At 70.4% G+C, this 5000-nt stretch overlaps 1 non-coding gene across 1 annotated transcript; it reads left to right on the top strand.

Annotated features, from left to right (window-relative positions):
* The first annotated feature begins 1112 nt into the window (after positions 1 to 1112).
* Positions 1113 to 1231, top strand: LOC128823669 (5S ribosomal RNA). Its single transcript, XR_008441909.1, has one exon. It is a non-coding gene; the product is annotated as a 5S ribosomal RNA (ribosomal RNA).
* Positions 1232 to 5000: the final 3769 nt, after the last annotated feature.

Genomic DNA, 5000 nt, shown 5'->3' with positions numbered 1-5000 from the left:
AAAAAAGGATCGGGCCCACTAGAGACATGGACCAGGCCGCCCTGGGCTCACCCTCCCCGGCCGCAGCGAGGGACTGCCTCCCGGCCGACTGGATCGGGCCCCTGGAAGTCTGGAAAAAAGAATGGAACCTGACGCCTCCGAGGAGGGGGCGCCCAGGGAAGGAGGGAGATCCGGGTCGACCTGGTGACCGGACGGGAAAGCGGCCACCGGGCGTGCCCGTTCAAACCTAGGGGTTGACCTGGCGGCCGGAAAGCAAACCGGCCACTGGCTAGCCCCGTCGGCAACCTACGGGTTGACCTGGTGGCCGGGAAGCGAACCGGCCAGCAGGTGAACCCGTTCGATTCCACGGGTTGACCTGGTGCCCGGGAGGGGACTCTGAAAAATGTTCAGCCCTTTCGGCTCGGGGTTGACCTGGTGGCCGAGAGGGGACTCGGACGGCAGGCAAGCCGCCCTGGCCTCACCCACCCCGGCCGCAGCGAGGGACTGCCTCCCGGCCGACTGGATCGGGCCCCTGGAAGTCTGGGGGGAAAAAGAAAATGGAACCTGACGCCTCCGAGGAGGGGGCGCCCAGGGAAGGAGGGAGATCCGGGTTGACCTGGTGACCGGACGGGAAAGCGGCCACCGGGCGTGCCCGTTCAAACCTACGGGTTGACCTGGTGGCCGGGAAGCGAACCGGCCAGCAGGCGAACCCGTTCGATTCCACGGGTTGACCTGGTGCCCGGGAGGGGACTCTGAAAATTTTTCAGCCCTTTCGGCTCGGGGTTGACCTGGTGGCCGAGAGGGGACTCGGACGGCAGGCAAGCCGCCCTGGGCTCACCCTCCCCGGCCGCAGCGAGGGACTGCCCCCCCTCCACCCACCCACCCCCCCCCCCGGCTGACAGGATCAGGGCGCACTGGATGTCCGGGACAATATTTTCCCCGACGCCGGGGAGGGCGGGCGGGCGGAGGGGCTCTGGCGGCCAGCCCGGGCCCCGGAGCTCGAGAAGGAAAAAAGGACCGGGCCCGCGAGAGACGGGGGCCCTGCCGCAGGGGGGCAGTCCGACCGGGGCTCACCGTGCGGCAGGCCCGGGCGTCGGCAGGGGAAAGCGGGCGAGGAGGCGCGGGGGCCGGGTGCCTACGGCCATACCGGACCGAACGCCCCCGATCCCGTCCGATCTCGGAAGGTAAACCGTCCCGGGCCTGGCTAGTACTTGGATGGGTGACCGCCTGGGAATCCCAGGTGCCGTAGGCAGCTTTTCCCGGTCCGAGCCAGCTCTCTCTCCTTTTCTGGGGAGGAAGGAGAGGGGGGGGACGGGCCGGAAAGCCCCTCGTCGCTCCTGCCGAGTCGGAGGTCGCGGCCGCAGGTCACGGGTCTGGGCGCCTGGGGTCCGGCTCCCCACCCGGCTTCCTCCGCGGAGGACCCACCGAAGCCGCTGGGGGAGACCCCGGGCATGGGGCGGACTGGCCCGGACCCTCCCGGCCGCCGGCCCGCAGGACCGCCCCGAATCCCCCCGCCCCGCGGCCACCCAGGCCAGGCCTGGCCAGGCGGGACGGACGGCGGGTGTCCAGCGCCCAGCGGCTTCCGCCAGCGGGGACCCACGGCCCCCAAAGCCGCAGGGGGAGGCCCCGGGCCCGGGACGGACTCGCTCGGACCCCCTGCGCCCGGGCGCCGGCTCGCGGGACCGCCCCGAATCCCCCCGCGGCCACCCAGGCCAGGCCTGGCCAGGCGGGACGGACGGCGGGTGTCCAGCGCCCAGCGGCTTCCTCCAGCGGGGACCCACGGCCCCCAGAGCCGCAGGGGGACACCCCGGGGCCGGGACGGACTCGCTCGGACGCGCTCGGACCCCCTGCGCCCGGCCGCCGGCTCGCGGGACCGCCCCGAATCCCCCGCCCCGCGGCCACCCAGGCCAGGCCTGGCCAGGCGGGACGGACGGCGGGTGTCCAGCGCCCAGCGGCTTCCGCCAGCGGGGACCCACGGCCCCCCAGAGCCGCAGGGGGAGACCCCGGGGCCGGGACGGACTCGCTCGGACGCGCTCGGACCCCCTGCGCCCGGCCGCCGGCTCGCGGGACCGCCCCGAATCCCCCCGCGGCCACCCAGGCCAGGCCTGGCCTGGCCTGGCAGGCCGGCGTGCAGCTCCCCCGGGCTTCCTCCCCCGACGACCCGCGCCCCCCCGAGCCGCAGGCGGAGACCCCGGCCCCGGGGCGGACCGGCCCGGGCTCGCTCGAGCCCCCTGCGCCCGGCCCGCAGGACCGCCCCCCCCCCCCCCCGAATCCCCCGGGAGAGGCCCGGCCTGCACGCCACTGACGACCCGCGGCCCCCAAAGTCGCGGGAGGCGCCCCCGGCCCCGGGGGCCGGTTAGCTCCGTGTCGCTCCGCGCCCCCCCCCCGCCCCTCGCTGCCGGGACCGGGCACCGCCCCAGAGTCAGCCGCAGCCGGACGGCCTGAGAGCTGCCCTCCTGTGGACGACGGTGAGTTTACCTTGACACTAACCGGCCATCAGCCAGGTCAACCCCATTGCTAGACTGGGGTGGACCTGGTGGCCGAGTGGGGACTTGGAACATTTGACAGCTGCTCCCCGGGGCTTGACCGCTTGTCCTGAACGCCCCCCCCCCACCCCACCCCCCCCAGCCCCCGGCTCCTGCTCCCCTCTCCCCAGCCTCGGTGCTCCGCTCCCTGCCTCGGAGGCTGCCCCTTTGCGGCGCCTGCATCGCCTCCGAGGACGCGCACCTTCCGGAGGCTGGACGTAAAGCCTGACGCCCGCCACCGCCGCCGACCCGGCTCTCCGAGGGACGACTGTGAGGCCTCCCCCCACCCCCGGACCGCCCTGGGGACGACTGCTAAGCCTCCCCCAACGGACCGCCCGGGGGAAGACTGCTAAGCCTTCCCCGGACCTGCTCCCTCTCGACTATTAAGCCCCCCCTCTGTGGTCCTCAGGACCGCTGCCGCGCAGCCCTCGGAGTGGGGTGACACCCGGGCCGGAAAGCAAAGCGGCCACCAGGTCAACCCGTCGAATCCAATGGGTTGACCTGGTGGCCGGAAAGCAAACCGGCCGCCAGGTCAACCCAGTAGATTCCGCGGGTTGACCTGGTGGCCGCTAAGCACGACTCTTAAGCCTCCGCCGGACCGCCTGGGGAATGGCTATTAAGCCTGCCCCCGGAGTACTCGGGGGGACGACTATTAAGCCTCTCCTGGAACGACTATTAAGCCTGCCCCCGGAGTCCTCGGGGGACGACTATTAAGCCTCCCCCGGACCGGCTCCGTCTCGACTATTAAGCCCCCCCTCTGTGGTCCTCAAGACCACTGCCGCTCTGCCCTCGGAGTGGGGTGACGCCCGGGCCGGAAAGCAAACCGGCCACCAGGTCAACCCGTTGAATCCATTGGGTTGACCTGGTGGCCGGAAAGGAAACCGGCCGCCAGGTCAACCCAATAGATTCAGCGGGTTGACCTGGTGGCCGAACGGGGACTTTGAAAATTTTACAGCTGCTTCCCCTGGGGTTGACCTGTTGTCCCGGTGGGGACTTTGAACATTTGACAGCCGCTACCCGGGGCTTGACCTGTTGTCCTGAACGCCCCCCACCCCACGGCTCCTGCTCCCCACTCCCCAGCCTCGGTGCCCCGCTCCCTGCCTCAGAGGCCGCCTCTCTGCGGCAGCTGCAGCGCGTCCGAGGACGCTCACCCTCCGGAGGCTGGATGTAAAGCCTGACACCCGCCACCGCCGCCGACCCGGCTCTCCCAGGGACGACTGTGAGGCCTCCCCCCACCCCCGGACCACCCTGAGGACGACTGCTAAGCCTCCCCCACCGGACCGCCCGGGGGAAGACTGCGACGCCTCCCGCCAGGCCCCCACCCAGCCTGGGGGGAAGACTGCTAAGCCTCCCCCCCACACACACACTGTCGGGGGATGACGATTAAGCCTCTCCCGGACCGGCTCCGTCTCGACTATTAAGCCCCCCCTCTGTGGTCGTCAAGACCACTGCCGCGCTGCCCTCGGAGTGGGGTGACACCCGGGCCGGAAAGCAAAGCGGCCACCAGGTCAACCCGTCGAATCCAATGGGTTGACCTGGTGGCCGGAAAGCAAACCGGCCGCCAGGTCAACCCAGTAGATTCCGCGGGTTGACCTGGTGGCCGTTAAGCACGACTCTTAAGCCTCCGCCGGACCGCCTGGGGAATGGCTATTAAGCCTGCCCCCGGAGTCCTCGGGGGACGACTATTAAGCCTCCCCCGGACCGGCTCCGTCTCGACTATTAAGCCCCCCCTCTGTGGTCCTCAAGACCACTGCCGCTCTGCCCTCGGAGTGGGGTGACGCCCGGGCCGGAAAGCAAAGCGGCCACCAGGTCAACCCAGTAGATTCCGCGGGTTGACCTGGTGGCCGCTAAGCACGACTCTTAAGCCTCCGCCGGACCGCCTGGGGAATGGCTATTAAGCCTGCCCCCGGAGTACTCGGGGGGACGACTATTAAGCCTCTCCTGGAACGACTATTAAGCCTGCCCCCGGAGTCCTCGGGGGACGACTATTAAGCCTCCCCCGGACCGGCTCCGTCTCGACTATTAAGCCCCCCCTCTGTGGTCCTCAAGACCACTGCCGCTCTGCCCTCGGAGTGGGGTGACGCCCGGGCCGGAAAGCAAACCGGCCACCAGGTCAACCCGTTGAATCCATTGGGTTGACCTGGTGGCCGGAAAGGAAACCGGCCGCCAGGTCAACCCAATAGATTCAGCGGGTTGACCTGGTGGCCGAACGGGGACTTTGAAAATTTTACAGCTGCTTCCCCTGGGGTTGACCTGTTGTCCCGGTGGGGACTTTGAACATTTGACAGCCGCTACCCGGGGCTTGACCTGTTGTCCTGAACGCCCCCCACCCCACGGCTCCTGCTCCCCACTCCCCAGCCTCGGTGCCCCGCTCCCTGCCTCAGAGGCCGCCTCTCTGCGGCAGCTGCAGCGCGTCCGAGGACGCTCACCCTCCGGAGGCTGGATGTAAAGCCTGACACCCGCCACCGCCGCCGACCCGGCTCTCCCAGGGACGAC

Source organism: Malaclemys terrapin, chromosome 15, assembly GCF_027887155.1.
Source record: "Malaclemys terrapin pileata isolate rMalTer1 chromosome 15, rMalTer1.hap1, whole genome shotgun sequence".
NCBI lineage: Eukaryota > Metazoa > Chordata > Testudines > Emydidae > Malaclemys > Malaclemys terrapin.
Note: the sequence above shows the minus strand (reverse complement) of the source record. Positions and strands in the feature narration are given on the sequence as shown.